Source organism: Bombyx mori, chromosome 25 (assembly GCF_030269925.1).
Source record: "Bombyx mori chromosome 25, ASM3026992v2".
NCBI classification, from domain to species: domain Eukaryota; kingdom Metazoa; phylum Arthropoda; class Insecta; order Lepidoptera; family Bombycidae; genus Bombyx; species Bombyx mori.
In genome coordinates, this window is record NC_085131.1 from 2619940 (window position 1) to 2642735 (window position 22796).

Below are 22796 nucleotides of genomic sequence, written 5' to 3' on the forward strand. Positions count from 1 at the left end.
GCAGGAATTAATATTCTAGACAGTGACGTCATTAATAAGCTGTGGTTATTGCGATATTTGAGCGACGTCCGTTCCTTAATGACCTTGTGTATCGATTTGACATCTAATAAGTCGCAAGCAAGTGAGACTCACAAAATATCACTATATATATTTTTTATTGCTTAGATTGGTGGACGAGCTCACAGCCCACCTGGTGTTAAGTGGTTACTGGAGCCCATAGATATCCACAGCGTAAATGCACGACCCACATTGAGATATAAGTTCTAAGGTCTCAAGTATAGTTACAACGGCTGCCCCACCCTTCAAACCGAAACGCATTACTGCTTCACGGCAGAAACAGGCTGGGTGGTGGTATCTACCCGTGCGGACTCACAAAAGGTCCTACCACCAGTAAATTAATTTTAATGTAAGTATTTTTTTACTAACATGAAATACTGAATAGCTATTTCACTAACTTGATATAAAAAAATGCAAGCACTCGATTCAAAGCGACAGAGATCCGGAGAAGAACTTCCTACGTTAATTCAACAAAAGGCTCTTGTAAAAAAAAAATGTACCTTTGGAAATAAAAATGTCCAAATCACGGAGTGACAAAAAAATTCTTCACAATCAAACTTTTTCCATTTTCGACGAAGGAACAGAAGCTTTAGGCGTAAAGACGCAGTATAGTTGTAAACAGTATGTCAACAACATCTATACTGTGTTTAAAATAATATTTAGAGCTCGCACTCTTAAGCAAAATGTTTTTTTTTTAAATATATCTGCCTGTCTGTCTATTGTTTATGCAATCCAATTTCGGAAGTGACCAAATCAATTTATTAGGTAGAAAAATTTAAAGATAGCGTTGAATTTGAATAAGACTATTACGTTCAATATTGCATTATAATTTTTCTATTGAAAGATAGTTTATGAAATGGAAAAGCTCAAAACTGGACAATAATACGAAGGAAGGCCTAAGTACACACTCCAAGAACACCATACTAGTAGAACTAAAAATGGGTACCTCATTTTGTACCTGATTAAATTTGCAATGCCTAAGGCCAGTCTTGAAAATTATCAAAAAATTGCCATACTGAATTCCTTCTGCACTGCAGAATTTTCTTCAACATTCTTTCCTGGAATCCTTCAAAAGTTATCTGAGTGATGACGACGCTCAACATATTTCGCTTTTATGAACTTCCACAACGGAATACTTGTGCTTAATGCTTGTAAAACTGAGGGATTGCTGCCTAACGATCCCCCGAATTGGCTATTTGGTGAAACAAAACAAGCGCTCGAAGAGACTCGAAGAATTTTCGTCTTTTTGTTTTTGGTGAGCTTTTTGGGATCCGGGTCTAGTTGGTATTTTTTTTATAATAGCTACTAATACGCTTGGTTTGTATGACGTTTTGTGTGTCTTCAACTGTACTTACCAGGTCAACAACATTACCCGAGGTACCAATAAATAGAAATTATTATTTATATTGTCATTAATAAATTTATTTATGGATTAGATAGTTAAGTCGTCGTGGCCTAAAAGATAAGACGTCCGGTGCATTCGTGTTGAAGCGATGCACCGGTGTTCGAATCCCGCAGGCGGGTACCAATTTTTCTAATGAAATACGTACTCAACAAATGTTCACGATTGACTTCCACGGTGAAGGAATAATATCGTGTTATAAAAGTGAAACCCGCAAAATTATAATTTGCGTAATTACTGGTGGTTGGAGCTGTTGTGAGTCCGCGCGGGTAGGTACCACCGCCCTGCCTATTTCTGCCGTGAAGCAGTAATGCGTTTCGGTTTGAAGGGTAGTGCAACGGTTGTAACTATACTGAGACCTTACAACTTATATCTCAAGGTGGGTGGCGCATTTACGTTGTAGATATCTATGGGCTCCAGTAACCACTTAACACCAGGTGGGCTGTGAGCTCGTCTACCCATCTAAGTGATACAAAAAATGTTTTTATTAAAAAGCGACTGTTCGTGTCGCGTTGCATTTAATGCTATACAATTGAGACTTACAACTCATGTCTCAAGGTGAGCCGCAATATTCGCATTGTGATTGTCATACATAATGATAGCCACTTAATATCAAGTGTGCCGTAACATTTCTTAACCATCATAATCATCATTCTCCTGCTCTTGTCCCAGTCACCTGGGGTCGGCGCGACATGTTTTCTCCTTCCATACTCCTCTATCATATTATTATCGTCTTTCATGCACGTAAGATTTCTTAACCGTTGAATTAATAATTAGCTCAGAATTCATTTTGTTTTGATGAATAGGATAACTAACATCCACAGTTCCACCGACCTGGCTAGTTCTGTCCCGTAGTATATCGTAGTGAAGAGTAAAGTCACATTTTTGCCTTCTCTCAGAGCCTCAGCCAAAAAGACGAAACAAATTCTGCTGAAAAATAAGAAAGAAAAAAAACAAATATTGAAAATAATAAAACAGACTATTCATTTGCAAACGTCACTGCAGACTCTGCGTCCATAATTAGTTCTTTTACCTTCGTAAAAGGTACTTTTTCGTTATCTTGAGTACCCTCAGTGCTATGGGGGCAAGATACAAAACAAAGTTTACATTGAGGGCAACATTCATCAACCGGACACAGGCTAGTTACGAGTATTCAAAAACAAGCAAACGAAAACGGACGAACAGAAAAGTAGCCGATGAACTGTCTAGACTAGGAAATACCCCTACTATGGTCTTTTCGCTGCTGTATAAACACCAATAACATTTCCAATTTGCGTCAGATAATCCGTCAGATGCGTCTATTGCGTCAGATGCTATGAACATTATATATATATTTTTTTATTGCTTAGATGAGTGGACGGGCTCACAGCCCACCTAGTGTGAAGTGATTACTGGTGCCCATAGACATCTACGACGTAACTGCGTCACCCACCTTAAGATATAAGTTCTAAGGTCTCGATATAGATACAACGGCTGCTCCACCCTTCAAACCGAAACGCATTACTGCTTCACGGCAGAAATAGGCAGGGTGGTGGTACCTACCCGCGCGGCCTCACAAGAGGTCCTACCACCAGTAAGATAACTTAATTATAACTTAATTCCGTAATTCAATCTTTGATTCTTAATCGAGAGTCCTATGGGGGGACAAAGGAGAGGATCTTCCAGGGAGCAAGTGTAATAGTATGATAGACAGTCAATCTGACTGTTGTAAACATGGTATCTTATTTAATGATTAACACTCCTTTGCGCATAACAACTCTTTGCGATAATTTTTTGGGTGATCAACCCTTTTTATGGCGTGAAATTCACTTTCAGATTTGAGACCGATGTGGTGGCTGTTCTGCCTTGAAATTGTCTGCTGAAAAATAGCAAGAGCTCACCGTCTTCGATTATGTTTCGCTGAATAAAAAAATCGCTATTCGCAAAGCTTATTTCTATATATTCTTTAATCTTAAGCAACGAAGTTCTGAGTGCGGGCGTTTTTTATGATGTTCACCCCTTACGTCCTACCAACAGTAATAATAATTATGAAAATGATAATTTTGCTGGATTGATTTTTATTACACGATGTTATTCCTTCACCCTAGAAGTCAATCGTGAATATTCGCTAAGTATGTATTTCATTCGAAATTTTTTTTTTCTTGATTTGGTGCCGAACCTCCTACAAAGTCCCTACGCCTAAGGGCCCAAACGTCCGATCCCCCTTTCAGGGTCCGAACCCAAGCAGGGTGAGAGAGAAGGATTGGGAGCTGCCTGCGGGATCCCAACACTGTTGCATCGCTTAATACAAATGCACCAAGTTTATTTTTTAGGTCACGACAACTTGAAAATCCATCCACACGATTCTGACTAAACCATCTGCCCATCTCAACCTAAATGTCCTAGTACCTAGATGCGATTTTTATCGATTTTTATGTCGTGGTCAAGACGAGAATTCTAATTCGCTTTCATACCTATTATCACCTCTGTGCTATATATAAATATAAATACACATTTAGAATTTTCGCGACACAATTTCCTTATTTTTAAACAATATTAAGTCAAGCAAAAGAATTCACGATAAATCAAATTCAATCGAAATTCAAAACTCATGGTAACACTGGAATTTCGAAATACAGCGCTTAGGAAATACTCCCCAGATTTCCATGGAACTTCCCTTTCGTAGTGTTTTCAGAAAATGCCCGCCAAAACTTGGCCTTAAGTCTGTTTATTTGGCAAGAAGATTTTGGTAACGTTCAGTTTTAATAATATTGGAGGATTCCTGCGGTAGCTGATGCAAATAAAGGGTTTACGCTGGTTTTAGTGTTTAGAAATGAAACAATTTCGGTAGAAATATTTTCCTTATACTTTTTCACAGCATTTTTTTCTAAGTTTATATTTTGCTACTCTGAGCCGAGATATGTTTTCATTTGAATTGGGGTGGTAGCGACAAGGTTGACTGATAGTAGGGTGTTTTTTTACATAATCAAGAAAATTGAAACATGTTATATTTCTATCGATGTTATTGCCTTTATTGCCAATTATTCCTTCTCTTTCGAAGGTTTGAACGACTGTTGCACTAAGTCACCTAACCTCATGCGGAAAGAGCTCTTACTAATTAAATGATAACTAGTCTTTTTTTTAATTATAGATTCTTGCTCTCTTTAATATGCTTTTATCAGCCTGACCGTTATTTGACTTTCTCATTGACTGTCACAAAAGCTTTCAACATATTATAACAGTTTTTCAATTTCATCTAAAAATCTGCACACATACCAAATACTGATGCATCCTATTAATATTAGAATTGTGAAAGTTTATGAAGAGCTTTGGATCTTTGCTGCTGGATCACGCATAAAAAATCCGTTGAACAAATTCGGATCAAATTTGACACACTGTAGATAGATCATGTTTTCCTGAACTAACAGATATGATAATTTTTACTATCGTAATGTGTTCTAATAGTTCCAATTTAATGATATTTTAACGAAACTTTAGTTGTGAACTTCATCAATAGATGGCACTGTTTTATCTTTTTTTTTTTTATGATTGAAAGTTTACTGGTGGCCCGAAGGCCTTTCCAGTTTCACCAGGACAGGTGGGCGAGCAAAGGCTCAGCCAAGAGGGGTGGGATTTGCTAACAACTGCCCGAGCGCCTCCGAAGGAGACCTAACAACTCAAGAGCAATTGTTTCGCGAATGAATCTACTACCGGATCGGAATCGCGACCCGTTGAGAAGATCCGGCGAGAAACTCAGCGGGCTGATGCATGGGTTAGGTTGCACGTCGACCTCTTTGTCGAGTTCGACGAGTACGGTTACCGGGGTCCCTAAGCCTGCCCCTAGTATTAGAGCTGAAGGCATCTAATGCAAAGGTTATTGGATCTGATGGATCCGTAAGGACGTGTCTAGGGCGTCGACGGTGACTGGCTCCTGCATGATCAGGATTCGGGGAGTAGTCAGCGGCGGCAACGATAAGGCGATTATCATGACGCATAGCCTTATCGAAGTATCGTTCCGACGCTGACTTCATGTATTTCCGAATTGATTCGAGGCCCAGGTCGTCGTGTAGGTCAACGTTCCTCACGAACCACGGAGCCCCGACAGCTAACCTGCAAAAGCGGGATTGTAGGGATTGGAGGGTGTCTATGTGTGTGCGGGCCGCGTGAGCGAACACCACACTCGCGTAAGTCATGACGGGCCTTATGCAAGTTTTGTAAAGTGTCACCTTGTTCCGAAGGGACATTTTACTCCGCTTACAGATCATGGGGTAGAGTCTACCGAGAATAAACGCGGCACGGTCACGGACTGATTTTATATGCGGGCGGAATGTCATCGATGCATCCAGGGTAACGCCCAGGTACTTGACCTTCCTGGCCCAGGGTATGGGTTGTCTAAAGAGAGTAATCGGGGGTGTGAGATTCCTCCTCCTAATCCGGGAGGAAATCCGTGTGGAGCTTCCCCTCTGAAATAGCACCGCAGTACTTTTCGCTGGGTTGATGTCTATGCGCCATTTTCGGAACCACTGTCCTAGGGCTAGGGCTGCGCTCTGAAGCTTCTTCGCGATTAGGGACTTATTTCTACTAGAATAGTAAACAGTCGTGTCGTCGGCGAATAAAGCTAAATGGGTCGGCGGCGACCGGGGAATATCGTTGACGAATAAGCTAAATAGGAGGGGTGAGAGGACAGAGCCTTGCGGGACTCCAGCTGTGAGAGGTCGTGGGGAGGAGCGGGTTCCCTCGACTCGATATCGAAAAGAGCGGTTCGACAAGAAGTCCCGTATGATGAGCACGAGACTATCCGGCACGCCCATGTTGAATAGTTTGAAAATCAAACCATTGTGCCAGACTTTGTCGAACGCTTTTGCGACGTCGAAGAAGAGAGCTCCCGTGTATAACGGTTTTGGTCGATTAAGCCCCACAAGAATGTGCTCCGTGAGGCGGTGCACCTGTTGAACGCATGAGTGATTTGTACGGAATCCGAATTGTTCATCGATAAGAATGCCCTTGGATGAGACGAAGTCTCTGAGGCGTTTGTAGAGCAGACGCTCATACAGTTTGCCTAGAGACATGAGGAGGCTAATCGGGCGGTAGCTCGTCGGATCATTTTTTGGTTTACCGGGTTTATGTATGCCGATAACGTCCGCTTCTTTCCACACCGCGGGAAAGATACAGTTCGCCATAGCGGCATTGAAAATAGATGCCAACATCACGATGAGTTGGACGGGTAGAAGTTTAATAACGCGGTTGGATATACCGTCGGAACCGGGAGCCTTGCGAGGACACTGTTTTATCTATAGAGTGCACTATAGTCCATGGAATGGGTGCTTAAGTGCTTCGGAATATCAACACAATACGTTGAATAGATTTGGTTAAAATTTAATTTTCGGAAAGTTAGCTTTTATCGGGGTGAAGCCAAGGGCAAAACCTTGCATACAGTGACTTTATTATTTTGACGTTAATTCTCTGACTAAGAACATCTAATTAAAACATTTATTTATTGACTTTTGTTCGGATTGCTCTTAAAACTATGATCGTTATTGGGGGCAAAGGTATTTCATAGAGTCAATATTAGAGCACTGATGCCTTCCGCCTGTAGATATGGGGTTGAACTTTTGGAAGAATTAAGCAGACGGATGTCAGAGTAAAGTCAAAGATATTGTAACCGTATGGACCCCGGTTAACCGGTTTAATATCATAGGGACCTTGTCTGCTTCTCATTGTCAACTCAAATAATGACTATAAAGTCTCCCCATTACAGTGAAACGCCAGAGTCTTAATATTTGTAAAAGAAAACAAAAATGAATTTTACAACATTTTCATAAAATGTTTTACAAAGGCTTGGTCAGTCGAATCGCCTTATAATCATTTTGACACGTTCTCATTGACATACACATATTAATTGGATGGGAAAATGTTCGTATGGTATTCGACAATATGTGATATTTTATCTTTATTTCATTGCTCCTGCTGTCACGGTATGTATATATTTCATAATTTTTCATTCAATCTGAAATAATGCCCAACGTGTCGCTTGAGGTCGATAGTTTTATCCTTTGGACCAAAATAACTTAAAACGAACTAAGGTACAAGATTTTGATACTATAATTAATTTACGATGTATAATTTAAATATAGTAAAATTATCGAAAACTTAAGTCAATTTAAAATATAATATATTTTCATACGTTTAATGTTTCTTTTATAATATTTACGATAATTTTTTGTTACCTAGTGGATTCGACCGGTCGATCCAGACCATTGCGTTCGGCTAGACTGAGTTACCTTTAAAAACCCCTGTGACAATTACTATTATGAAAATATGAACAAACGACCACAAAGACCTAAGTATTATTTGGTAAAATACATCTGTGCAAAATATCACACGACTTGACAATCACCATATCAACTACAGATGCTCCGGTGATATCAGCAACCGATAAAATTGACAACGCACGCATCCCCCATAAAATTGCTTTCCGAGTTACTTTTTTGAGAATTGACTACAAGGGGTGAAAACGTATAAGCAATTCCGATTGCACACCCTCAGGAGAGGAATTCTAACCCCTATTTTTGATATTTCCGTGAAAAATATGTTGTAGTCATCATAATTCAAGATTTTGTGAATATTTTTGGAGTGTGTTTTGTGTGACTGACTTGTTCGAATGTTCATTAGACTTTATGTGGAGATTTTTAAACCTATGTCCTTATCTATTGATATCTGTTTGAGGATTTGTCCATCCATCGTTCAGTCTATACACTTTTTGTTCATCAATTCTATTTAAGATTCTACAGTTATTGAAAATCATCCTTCAAATCATTGCATCGTGCTTTCTTGTCACCCCCTTTTTTTCCCTACCTGTTCTAGTAACCTCGAGGGGCTATTCTAGATTCAGTGAACTAGTAGGTGAGCTCGCGAGGTTCAAACCTGACGTTGTTGCTAGCATTGGCCCCAGCAAGAGCAGTGCTTCGCAGAATCTACCACCGGATTGGAAATGCGATCCACTGAGAAGATCTAGCGAGAAACTCAGTGGGCTGTGTCTATGGATTTGGGTGAGGACGGTGACCGGTATTGGTGTATAAATCATATTATAGTGATTTCATATTACATGTAAACGGTATATATCCATATATTTATTGTATGTGTATCTTCTTTAATAATGTATTGTTAATAGTACACCGGAACATACCTACTTATCTTTTTCTTTTTCAGAATTTCTGTAAATAAAAGACTATCTGACAGAGATCGCATTTAGCCATAAAACCGCCTATTGTAAAAATATATCTACTTGTTGACTGTTTTTTTAATGTTAATTGTGTTTTGGTATGCAATAATGTACATTATCTCTTTCTTTCTCTATATCCCACTCGCACTCGACTTGAGAAATAGATACGCCATTTTCCTAAAAAGAGGGAAACTTAGACTTCCTAATCATCTTGATAGTTTGTTCGTTGGCGTATCGCAGTATTTTGGTTCGAAAACAGTATCTTCGTTAAAGATACTTGATATTCTACATGTACTTTTTCTTCACTCGGATGTGTTTCTAGAATCCACAATGGAGATTAAACTTCTAGTTTGGACCGTTCGATGTAAGACTTTAATCACGTGACTTGAAGCCGAGAATCTAAATCATTAGAAATATTTAAAATAATTACGATTTTATATAGATTTAAACATAATATAAAAATTCTCAAATAACACAATAATTTTTCTTAAAATAGCAAACCGTCTTGTACATTTTTTTTTAATAAATATAATTCAGTAATAAAATTCTCAAATAATAAAAATTTAAAAGCAATCACTTAAAATAATTTAAAAAGAAAATCTAGTCAACGAACTTTATCTCGAAAACAGATTTTTTTTCGCGAATCTTTCCATTTATTCATCAAGTTTGAATAATGGTTACACTTAGTAGAGATCTTGTCTGTACTAATTCCCTGCCTAAATGAAGATCGGCCCAAAAGCTATTTCAATTAGGTTGAAAAATCACTGGCAATTTCGAGGTACGGGAGGAGTTGTTTATAGTGTTTTTACAAGCGTTATGGATGAAAAAGCACATTAAAGTAATTGCGAAAAAAGCGTCATTCGTTTTCGTTGATGCAACTTTTTTAATTTACCGTTCACCACTGCAATTGTCGTCAACTTTGTGTGCAGTGAAGTCTAAATTCCTATGCTTTTCATTGTGCTACAATAATGCTCAATTTTGCATCCAAATAAAATTATCTTCTCCTTGGGTGGCCTGAATCTCATCGTTCAGATACTTCAGATACTTATATACTCTACTATACCAGTATGATGAGCAGTTATCCGATTTTTTAAAGAAATCACAGAGATGTAGCAGATGTATTTAGTTGTAAAGCACGTCTTATTTCACTTTACTCTAAGAACTTGCGTTGTTTAGCTATTTCCTCTTTTACTCGATTGTACTGACTTGAAGCTATTTACTTTTCTCCTGGTTTTAGCCTGTTTTAATAATCGAACCAGACAAGCGAGTTTGCTAAAGAAAAGAAAAAAATCTGTACAGAATCAAAACTTAACAAACATCCAACACCAACGCCAAGCACCTCTGATCATATCTGCGACAATCACAAGTCTAATGATCTAGTGATCTTCATTTCCTCTTTCTTTTTAAAACACCTAAAATCTTTGTCGAAAATAATCTCAACGCATAAGGTAATGTTGATCTTACTATATTAGAAACCTTCACGAAATTGAAGTTACTAACCGCTGTATAAAATTTCAACACATCGCGAGAACGACATTCAAATTCGAACAATAAAAACCTGTAAATTTTAATTTTATATATGACTAGCCGTACTCGCCCGCTTCGCTGGGCATTTAAAATTAACATTATTATTTATTGGTCATTATTAGTAGGGAGTCCAACACTCATAAATATTAGCCTATCCATTAAGTACATATATTTTCTACACGGATAAAAAGTTTCAAGTCAATCGGATGCATGGTTCAATAGTTATAACGGATCATCCGTAAAAACCACTGTAGATTTATATATTAGTAGAGATAAAATATAAAAGTAATATTCCCGTGAGTCGCACGGATCACCACGCTATCATTAAGTGAGGAACTATAAGGTTTTAATCTGTCGCCAGACCGTATGAAGGATGCTGACCCATTTCCAGCAATTTCCTGCCTCAAGTGCCGTTCTATGTTGACCGTCATCTGTCTTAATAAACAACTTGACAAACGTGACCTATAAACTTTAGGCAACAATCTGCCTTTTAAATTTTGTAATAACTTGATTGTATTGTGCAGACAAAATTTTGAAATTCGCCATATTTGCCATCGCATTTATATTCATTTCAGTTTGATATTTTCATTAGTCCGATGACTTAAATAACATTTTTTTTCTGTTTTTTTTTGTCTTTGTAGACAGATGAGCAAACGGCCCACCTGATCGTTACCGTCGCTCATGGACATCAGCAATACCGAGGGCACAGCCAAGTCGCTGTCTACCGAACTAGTCAAATCTGAGGTATTTTAATATGATTATCAGAGCTAGATTAATTTCTATATCAATAGCTAATAGTTAAGAGCTATTAGCTAGTCCACCAGATACTCTATGATTAGCTGCGACTAATAAACACGATACTTCTTCTAACGGCCAATTTATAAATGTATTCTTATAAGTACTAATAATGTATCTAATACGGCCTATAATAGTAACGACGATGTGTTTTGGAATAGAGTGATACATATAAAGGTTGATAATTAAAAACTAAAGACCAATTCTCAATAAGACCCAAGACGCTATAGAGTGGACCACGGCAAAATAAGGATTTCTTATCCGCAATTAGTATTTCCGCTTCCCAATAGCGTATACAGCGGGAAGATACCGGAGCGTCCATTTCCTGCGGTTTCCTGTCACGGGTACTCCTTGTTTTAACCATCTATCTTATCATAAATCTTGTGGATTGGTTCGGTTACTTAACGAAATACCGGATTGTTTTCGCAAACACGAATTCTATAGGTACCAGCTTAATCTTTACTGGTGGTAGGACCTCTTGTGAGTCCGCACGGGTAGGTGCCACCACCCCGCCTATTTCTGCCGTGAAGCAGCAATGAGTTTCGATTTGAAGGGTGGGGTAGCCGTTGTAACTATACTGAGACCTTAGAACTTATATCTCAAGGTGGGTGGCGCACTTACGTTGTAGATGTCTATGGGCTCCGGTGAACACTTAACACCAGGTCGGCTGTGAGCTCGTCCAACTATCTGAACCAATTGAAGGATTACTGGTGGCCCCGAGACCTTTCCAGTTTCACCAGGACAGGCGGGCGAGCAAAGGCTCAGCCAGGAGGGGTGGGATTTGCTAACAACTGCTCGAGCGCCTCCGAAGGAGACCTAACAACTCAAGAGCAACTGCTTCGCGAATGAATCTACTACCGGATCGGAATCGCGACCCACTGAGAAGATCCGGCGAGAAACTTAGCGGGCTGATGCATGGGTAAGGTTGCACGTCGACCTCTTTGTCGAGTTCGACGCGTACGGTTACCGGGGTCCCTAAGCCTGCTCATAGTATTAGACCTGAAGGCGTCTAATGCAAAGGTAATTGGATCTGATGGATCCAAAAGGACGTGTCTAGGGCGTCGTCGGTGACTGGCTCCTGCGTGATCAGGATTCGGGGAGTAGTCAGCGGCGGCAACGATAAGGCGATTATCATGACGCATGGCCTTATCGAAGTACCGTTCCTCGTCGTCTATTTTGCTTTAATACTTGTATTAAGAGTCTTTAACGTTTCATTTCATACAGAATTAACTAGCAGTATCTTGAGTTCAGGCAGTTTTATGCCGCTATTTAGGATTCCCTGTGTTAGGGGTACCAGAGATTGATTAACATACATATATGTTTAAATGTATACATATATAGATAATAGACACCCAGAAAACGAGCAAAAACATCTGTTCATCACATAATGTTTGCTGGATGTGGGATTCGAACCCACGATCCTCGGTACCACAGCTTAAGTAAGTTTTTTTGACTTGGATTTTCTTTTTCTTTTCTTTTTGGATCGAGTTTTTACTTGATTTAAGCTGTGTTTTAATATTTTATTATGCCGCCATAATTTAAACATACGCCATATCTTCTGCGTTCCCCAACCACCACGCACCATTCACTCCCACGGTGGGACTATTTACACGCCCCACCACCCACCTTCGCTATTGGATTAGCCATATATCACAGCAAGAGCAACTCTGAATTAAACACCATCGCAATAAAGTCGAAATTACACTGAATTATTTATACCGTAACCATCGACGAGACCGCACCACACTGTATTGCAACTAAAACTATACATTACAGATAATAGAACTGGCTGTGTTCCAGATAGTTTAACGCGAGAGCCGATGACGGCGGCATTAACAGATGCACTATACTGTGCAATTTGTTCTGCTAACTAAGGACAGAACTTCGACCGATTCTAAGAATTGAGGTATAAAGATAATGAAATAATTTAAACTGCTTTTATATCGGTGACCATAAGAAATTTAAAGAAACTAGTACACAGCCCTGCAGTAGTCGAAATTAGACTATAATTAATTGAAATTACAAGTTTAAACATTTTTAGGGTGCTATAGTCAAACACTATTATAATTCGATAATATAATCACAGTATTCGCCAAAACTGCACTATAGATCAATAATATTAACAAACAATATTAATCTATTTTCAATTCGACCACAGACTTAAACAATAACAAAACTCTCCCAATTGACAGTAAACAAAGAGTGTATTTTTATGTATGTGTGGTGTCAAATACACGGTAGTGTATGTAATGTTTTCTTTATTGATTTAAAGTATCTTTTATGCATTATTTTAAATAAATATTAGCATTGTGCACTCCTCCTCTATATTCTCTATAAGTGTGAGAAGTTTCATACTCCTCCGTCCGCGTAATTTTCGTACAAAGTTTTTGCTTCACGTATTAATGTATAGATAATATAACGACAATAATAACCTGAGATTAAATCGCAAAAGTACTTGTAATTGTGTGTACGACTTGCAAAAACTGAATATGGCTATACCTAATGAAACAAAGTATTTTTTCCTATGAGATTTAGAATTATCTCTAGAGCTTCTACTACAAGATGAATTGTAAAATCCACCTCAATGTAAGAAGAACTGCAGCCGTGAATGCATACGTGGATACATAATGACGAATTTGGATATTTTTTATTTATTTTTATGGTAAGATGACCGCCCCACATCATCAATATGAAGTCTAAATTATAGTGGGTTACTGCCAACCTCAGTATAATAAATATGACAGTCGATGTTTCATGAAACTTCAATCTTCAGGTAGACACTGGCATTAAACAGTGACCGTAAGGTCTATTCATAAAAGTTAGTATACAAATAAGTCTGCCATATACAAAATCAAGTGACACAGCGCGCACCGCATTATAATTGAATAACAAAATGCCTCGTGCAAAGAATTCCGAAGAATAAATCATTTTTCACGTGAAATACGATCACATAAAGCGTTTCCGAAAGCAATTAGTTCCTGTTACGACCGGGGCTGTGAAAAAAGCTTCAGTCTACGCACTGGAGCTTAAGTTGGCTGCTGTAAATTAATTAGGGGTGTGCGCTTTTTATTATAAGAGAGGTCAAAGGTCATGCCCAATGGCGTACAGTTGGAGAGGCCTCTATCTACCAGGGGACTGGTATGGCTTATGATTATAATGATTCTTTTTATTAATCACTAGCGGCCTGCTCTGGCTCCACTCGGGTCTTTAACAAAAAAATTCAGCGATATAATATATGACGTTGTTTTATTTTTTTAAATAAAAGAACACTTATTGCGGCATAACTATAATAATTAGACATATGCTGTCGCGACACTTTTTGTAAATAATAATGTGTTCTTCTAAGTTGTACTACATTATTTGATTCTATAATCAATAGTTTTCGCAGGGTACGCGATGTAAAGAATATTTTAGGTATTTTTTTTTACACCTTGAGTTACATTATTGGAATTTTAGTAAGGATCCATTTAAAAAAATTCTTTAAAAAAAGGATCTATAAAGAATAAAAAAAAATATTATATCCTATGTCACTCGGGAAGAGTGTAGCTTCCAAACAGTGAAAGAATTTTTCAAATCGGTTCAGTAGTTTCGGAGCCTATTCAATACAAAAAAAACAAACAAACAAATCACTCCTCTTTATAATGTTAGTATAGAAAAATGTTATAAATAATTTCGTTAATTTAAATAATGTCTTTATAGACAGACAAGCATAGCCCGGGCGAAGATCGGACCTCGGGTGAGAATGTTCAAGGGGGCAGACGAGCATATCCCCCTGATAATGAGTGGCTGCCGTCGCTCATGGATGTCAGCATTTCTAGGGACACAGTCGATGAGAACTCTTCGCAAACCTTGTTTAATCATAGCGATTAGCGCATTTAAGTTATTAAACACAGGGTACTGAACCCATAAACATTACATCCTAATCTTTATATATATATTAGCTAACCCGGCAGCCTTCGTAGTATCGCAATCGATAAATAAGACCTAACCTTTTGTATAAAAAATACTTGAAACAAACAAAAGGAATCTAGTTATCGATGTAAATTTTTAGTTATACTACTGAACTTCCAATTTCTTTTGTACCTCCATCAAATTGGCGATGCACACGAATAACATCTGTACTATGTGAATGCTATTTTACGCAAAAATGCTTCACACAAACGCGTACGACCCAGCTCCAGTGCGTGAAAAATTCAATAAAAATAAATATTGTATCGCACATGAACGCTGTGAGCTTTACGATATAGCCGCAATAATTTAATACTGCGCCGTGTATTAGGTATTTATTTAGGAACCCAATAATAACGGTGTAGGTCGGTCACTTTATCGATGTCGTAACCATTAGCCGGCTCATTTATAATACAACAGCGACTGTGTCCACGAGATGACTGATACATCAGAGAAAATCAATTTCATTGGCGATTGGGTGTGTTGCGAGTTAGCGCGTGCTTTGTCTCTTCTGTCGCCAAGGAAGGAACACTGATTGTTAGCACCGGTTGGAACTGAGAGGTATGGCACAGAGATAGCCACAACCTTCATCATGATTGTGGCCGTTCTTTAAACCAGAATGCGTGATTGCTTCGCGACAAATCACGGTTTTGATTGTGAAGAATGATGAGAATGATGCGACCAAACTAGGTTACTGTTCTAGAGTCAAATTATGTTCAGAGAATGTATTTTATTGCGTTGTCAGTGATGAAATTTCGAAGAATTAACGAATGGAGTTTTTTTTATTACCCTTGTAGGCGGAAGAACATACGGCCCACCTGATGGTGAGTGGTTACCGTCGCCTATGGACTTCAACAATGCCAGGGGTAGAGCCAAGTCGCTGCCTACCGTTAAGGACTCTCTACAAGCCTCGTTGAAGAAGAACATATCAATGGCGCTTGGGTAACACCGTAGAGGGGAGCTCATTCCAAAGCCGGTTGGTACGCGGCAAAAAAGACCTCTGGAAACGCACTGTGGATGAACGCAGTGGCTCCAGGTGGTATGAATGAACTCTACTCTGGTGGCGTGCGGTGCGATAGTAAAAACGATATGATGGTATCATCCTCAAATAGACAAGTTTTGTGAGTGTCTGCTAGTTAGAATCACCGTATTACTCATTTCCTCGGGAAATTTATCTTTTGTTTCGGACATTGACAGTGTCACAATTCAATTGAACTTCAACAGTACTTTCCAAACTCTTAAATGAAAATATAGTGATTACAATGAATTAATTTGAGACTTGAAATTTGTGGCCGGTTTGTGACACCTCAAGCCTCAGCTATAACATCTATTGGATTAGTGTTCTATGACGGTTATCGTTTTGGCATTAAACCTGGCCAATGATGAGTAAGGCTTATTGTCACCGCATGTTTCTTTATGTCTGGGATTTTAAGATAATTTGCAAAGTTGCAAGTTTTATATAGGAAGTAAGTAATATGATGGCTGTAACTACGCATCGATTTCTAGATCTCTAACCAGACTTTCTTGAAATGAAATTCGTCATTGATAACAATAGTTTATTTTGTTAATTTAAAAACTTTACGATTTCAAATTCAAATTAAATTCAAAATCATTTATTTTAACTTAGATGCCAGTATAACACACTTGTTGAATGTCAAAATATAAATAACAATGTTAACTCTACCACCGGTTCCAAAAAAAGCCACAGTCCTAAACTAAACCAAGTCATTGCATCTTACAAATAATAAATAAATTCACGAAAAATCCATGTAACTATTTAAATTATGAAACAATATATAACTAGTCAGGTCATAAGTATTGTCACACAGTAAAAACTTTTCTTTTAGAATGCTGGCCACAAAAAAGTTTATTGAATTCGAATATCGAATTGTTCATGAAAATAAAAATGTATACTTTTAGAATTTTACTCATTTTTAAATACGGAGTGGACGCTTAAAGAAGACCGTGTTGCAGTTATTGCGTTGCATCGTTGCGGTTACGCGCCAATTCAAATTTTTAACATACTGAAAAATTTGAATATAACCAAAAGATTCGTTTATCGTACCATCAAACGATATAATGAAGACTCTAGTGTAGATGACAGGTCAAGAAGTGGTCGCCCTCGGTATGTTAGGACTCCAGCAGTGATAAAAGCTGTGAAGGCGCGAATTCAAAGAAATCCCAAACGTAAGCAGAAACTGTTGGCCCTTCAGATGGGGTTAAGCAGAACCACGGTGAAAAGGGTGTTAAATGAAGACTTAGGGCTTCGGGCATATCGAAGAAAAACAGGACATCGTTTGAATGCTCGTCTAATGGACCTGAGACTGAAGAGATGCCGCGCTTTGTTGAAGCGGTACGCGGGAAAAAAATATCGGGAAATTCTTTTTTCGGATGAAAAAATTTTTACCGTACAAGAGAGCTACAACAAACAAAATGATAAGGTGTACGCACACAGTAGTGAAGAAGCGAGCAACCGTATTCCGCGTGTCCAACGAGGTAATTTTCCATCCTCGCTCATGGTATGGTTGGGAGTTTCTTATTGGGGCTTAACAGAGGTACATTTTTGTGAGAAAGGTATAAAAACAAATGCAGTTGTGTATCAAAATACAGTCCTGACGAACCTTGTGGAACCTGTTTCTCATACCATGTTCAATAACAGGCACTGGGTATTCCAACAAGATTCGGCGCCAGCTCATAGAGCGAAGAGCACACAAGACTGGCTGGCGGCGCGTGAAATCGACTTCATCCGGCACGAAGACTGGCCCTCCTCCAGTCCAGATTTGAATCCGTTAGATTACAAGATATGGCAACACTTGGAGGAAAAGGCGTGCTCAAAGCCTCATCCCAATTTGGAGTCACTCAAGACATCCTTGATTAAGGCAGCCGCCGATATTGACATGGACCTCGTTCGTGCTGCGATAGACGACTGGCCGCGCAGATTGAAGGCCTGTATTGAAAATCACGGAGGTCATTTTGAATAAACTTTAGTGTCATAAGAATCTATGTTTTGTTAAGTTCATTTTGGTATATGAATGGTTACATAATGAATAAACTTGTTTCAATTATTTTACATTAAACATGTGACAGAATTTATGACCTGACTAGGTATATAAATAATAAATACCTCACGTATGCATAACAAGGTATAATATACACTTTATAGAGCAAGTTAATTTAGTTCCGACCAACGGTTATAGAGTACTGTCTCGTTGGCATGTGTTAGGAATTCTGCAGAAATTCAATAAAGCGTTTTAACTAAACCTTTTCCGACGCCATACGTTTAAACCTAGGGTTCTTCTGATAGCGTTTATGTGTTAAATAAATAAATTAATAAATGTTTTAGTATCCTTAATACGCATAGACCAATATTAGGTAATTTTGAAGTCGTAGTGGCCTAACGGATAAGACGTCCGATGCATTCGTGTTGAGCCATGCACCGATGTTCGAATCTCAGGCGGGTACCAATTTTTCTAATGAAATACGTACTCAACAAATGTTCACGATTGACTTCAACGGTGAAGTAATAACATCGTGTAATTAAAAATGAAACCCGCAAAATTATTATTTGCGTAATTACTGGTGGTAGGACCTCTTGTGAGTCCGCACGGGTGGGTACCACCGCCCTGCCTATTTCTGCCGTGAAGCAGTAATGCGTTTCGGTTTGAAGGGTGGGGCAGCCGTTGTAACTATACTGAGACCTTAGAACTTATATCTCAAGGTGGGTGGCGCATTTACGTTGTGGATGTCTATGGGTTCCAGTAACCACTTAATACCAGGTGGGCTGTGAGCTCGTCCAACCATATAAGCAATAAAAAATAAAAAAAAAGAATCAATCCTTTAATCTATCATAATCAAAGATGCATTTCGTCAATATTCCAACTAGTTCTTTATTATATTAGGCATATTATGTGCTTAAATTTAATTTTAGATAGGATAATAAATAAACAGTTTTTTTTGTAATGAATGCTAATTTAATAAATTATACAAATAGACGTGGCTCGCGGTTTTGCCGAAGTTTCACAACTTATAGCTTATATTGAGCTGTCAAATACTCAACTACTACAGCTACAGCTACTAAATAAAGTATAAATAAAATATTTCGCCGATAAATAAAAAATAGCGGTTCTTGGTATTTTTATTGTTTATTCGTTGTGGTTCTTGGTTTTCCTTAGTTGAGTTTCGGAGGCTAGGAAGGATAATTTGTAAATAGCCAACAAATTCGTCAGAAAAAAGACAGTGCGTTATAAAAACAAAAAATGTATGTGTGTCATTGTGTGTGCAAGTCACACACGGTAGAAGTGAAACTTATAAAATATTAAAATAATCGCAAGGGTCAACCACTCCGCAGTGCAATGGGGCAGCCGCACCCGGGTGGAACCGCCTGCATTATTACGGTATCCCGACGCCAGGTAGGTATGATTTAGCAAGAGAAATACGAGAACGTCTATCAACTGTGTAACACCTCGTCACCGCGATTCAGGAATTGTTGAATTTACGTGCAGCGACATCAAATAAACATGGCGCGTAACGGTGAAATTAAGATGGCGCGTAACCGAAAAACGTTACATACGTTTTTTCCTCCCTACGTCCATAAAGAAGCTTCACTTCAATAAATGTCTCCGCTTATACTAGAACCACGCTACACCGGCAGTTTTAATTAACTTTCATACAGGAATTTCCTTCATTACAAACTACAGGAAAAAGTGATGCCAGATAAATTAATACACGAAGCTTATCATAAACGAATACCATGAAATTATCTTTGTTTTTCGGTTTATCATTAATTATTCTTTGTTCTAGTTATATTATGAACAATATAAATCTTTAGTGCAGTTAGTTATCTTATAATTTTTTTTTAAGCTACGTGTATGTTTGTATTAGCTTGTGTGTACATAAATCGGTTCATTATTATTATTTTCGGTAGGCAGGGGCTTGACTCTGGCCCTGGCATTGCTGGAGTCCATGGGCGACGGTAACCACTCACCATCAGGTGGGCCGTATGGTGGACTGCCTACAGGGGCAATAAAAAAAATAAAAATATTAAACACATGTTAAAGAGGCCGGTATAAGCGATACGCGGTTAATACAACGTAAACCATCGATTAAACGGCAATAATTCTATATCATCATTATCGGCGGACGTAAATAACCGCACCCTTATAAAGACCCTTTCATGAATTTATCGCCTTTGTAAATCTGAACTTGGGCCTTACTACTGGTTTACGCACGGGAACACGACCGACGCGACGGTAAGATAAAAATTGATATCGTTAATAAAAAAAATTATAAATTATGTTACGCAAACTCTTATAAATAATATCTTATAAAGCACGGGTGGATATAAAAAGGGAAATAAAATTGTAATTGTAACGCTTTGGGCGGTGTCTTTGTATGTTTGTACCTTATTTATCTATTCCGTGATTATAATAATACATATTTCATACTACTAATACTAATAGTCAGAGAGCCTCGCGGGTATCCAAAACTTACTTATAAAAACAATTTATTAAGAATATGCATCTTTTCGTACAAAGGGAACTAACATTATCTTTCGGTCTGGTAGATTGTTTGAATTGAAGAATTTAAAATAATTAAAGTGAGTTTTAACCATAAACGTTGTTGTAAAAATGTCTGTAAATTGCAAAAACCACTTTGAATGAAGCTTTGAATGAAATATAAAACAATATTATGCTTTTTAGATGATTTTCGTAGTAATCTATTATTTAACTTATTGATTTATTATAATTTTGCACTGAGATTAGTACGCTGCAAAGCAATAGTAGGACTAATCTCAATTAAGCACAGGATTATTCACATATTTTCAAATTAAGCACGACACCCACACTGTACGTGTCTGTAAATCCTGTTATATTGGGAGATCGAGGGGGACAAAGCCGCACTGGAAAAGGAATTAACGCATCTCTAAAATATTGTAGTATTAATTTTTGGACGAGCTAACATTATTACCTAGATCAGGATAGAATGTTTTTTTTTTAATACGCTTTTATCAGCTTCAGACATATTTAAGTTAGTATGTAACGGAATCTTTGAACATGATTTTGACCCCCTTCAAAACGTTTGATTAACTTGAAATTTGGTATACATATTAAGGACCGATGACAATAATTCAATATTTAAAAAAAAAATTGAAAAAATTAAAATTCAACTAACAAATGAAAAATAAATAATAGCTTAAAAAAACTAACAAAATACGTTTTTATAGAAAATACCACTAAAAAATAGAAAATAAATTTTAATAAATTTCAATTGGAAATAGTGTAAGTTGTTTTTTTAAACTATTATTTATTTTTCATTTTTTAGTGGAATTTCAATTTTTTAAATATTTTTTTTAATCATGCTTGAAGACTCGTCGGTACAAGAGAGATTATCGGTTGTAATGACCTTGGGACACACGGTCTGAATTTTAATCCTCTTCTATAACGACAGTCTCACCTTTCATACTTCTTTCATGACTACTTCGTTCCAGTAATATTTAAGAGTGTGGTACCTACCCCGGCGAGCTTATATTGCACTATATACTAAATGAAGAGGGCATAGGCATAGGTACGACATAGTCACACACAGATAGTAACTACACACAATAGAGTTGTGTTCTTGTCGTTAAGAGGCGACCATTTTGCACTAATTCGTTTTGCACCAATTTTTAATGTTCCTAGTTACTTTGTCATGCCCTTGCTAAATTCAGAGTAACGAATGGTTTGAATATGATACGATTTTTAATAATTATTGTTTAGATTTGTCAAATTTTATTACATAAACTTCATTCTAGTTAAAGTTACTATGCTTGATAATATTTTGAATCATTATCATCATTACATTCAATTAATGAAAGAAAATGTGAAGAAAGAAGGGTGTAAGAACGAAGAATTGAAGACGTGGAAATCTGTGAGGAAATTCGACTCAAGGCCCCCAAAATTTTCGAAAAACAAATCGTCAACTCGCCCATCTCATCTCATCCTCCTCTCAAAAAAACCACCTAACAAGATATCACCGGTGTCCGGCTTGGCAGGGAGATCAAGCCCAAACAAAGTGAATGTCCCTAAGGTTCTATCCATGCTCCGTATGGGAACACGAAGACCCGAGGACTAATCTTTAGTCTGAGAATGTCAGACAAATAGACGCGTCGTTTTTTAGTCGTCGGTGCGCCCAGTCACGGCCGGAGTTCCTCAGGGAAGCGTCCTGGCCCCACTCCTCTACGCTCTCTGAAGTCAATTGTGAACATTTGTTAAGTACGTATTTCATTAGAAAAATTGGCACCCGCCTGCGGGATTGCAACACCGGTGCATCGCTAGATACGAATTCACCGGACGTCTTATCCTTTAAGCCACGACGACTTCAAGTCGTAGCGTTACTTCGACTTTAACCTTGGACTAATAGCTCACCTTCATATCAGTACATCGTCGGCCGTTTTATCATTGAGACCACAATAATTCATCGTAACTGCATCAGCATTAACAAGATTCCATCAAAGTCACCAGCTCTTTTCTCGTCTTGCTCTGACATATTTTTTTGATTTCCACTGAAATAATGTCACTTAAATTTTTCTAACACACACCTCTTTAGACGCGACAGAGCTATAAAAGTCATAGACACTCCTGTCATCACTTTAGAGAAATTTTATGAGGACTCTTAATTTTCAGCGCATCTTCTCCATAAATTTAGTTTTAATGCGTTTTCTACGCCTGTATCGTGTTAAATAGTGGGATTTGGCTAAAAAGTGTCTTGGCCCTATAAATCACATAAAGTTAGACGAAATCTTCGTGGTTTAAGTTGACAACAGAGTCAATGAGTGGATATAACATATAGTAAGCAGAAATGTAGCATTTGTTTTGTTTGGCTCACTCA

At 37.9% G+C, this 22796-nt stretch overlaps 1 long non-coding RNA gene across 3 annotated transcripts in view; it reads right to left on the reverse strand.

Moving 5' to 3' along the window:
* LOC110386930 (uncharacterized) overlaps nucleotides 1-22497 on the reverse strand; it is a 28472-nt gene extending 5975 nt beyond the window's left edge. For 2 of the 3 annotated variants that reach the window (XR_002431928.3, XR_009976651.1), the window contains exons 1-2: nucleotides 22334-22497; nucleotides 2294-2389 (exon numbers count right to left, since the gene is read on the reverse strand). This is a non-coding gene — a long non-coding RNA (uncharacterized LOC110386930). The remainder of the gene's footprint in view (nucleotides 1-2293; nucleotides 2390-22333) is intronic. The other variant, XR_009976650.1, reaches the window with a different exon arrangement.
* Nucleotides 22498-22796: the final 299 nt, after the last annotated feature.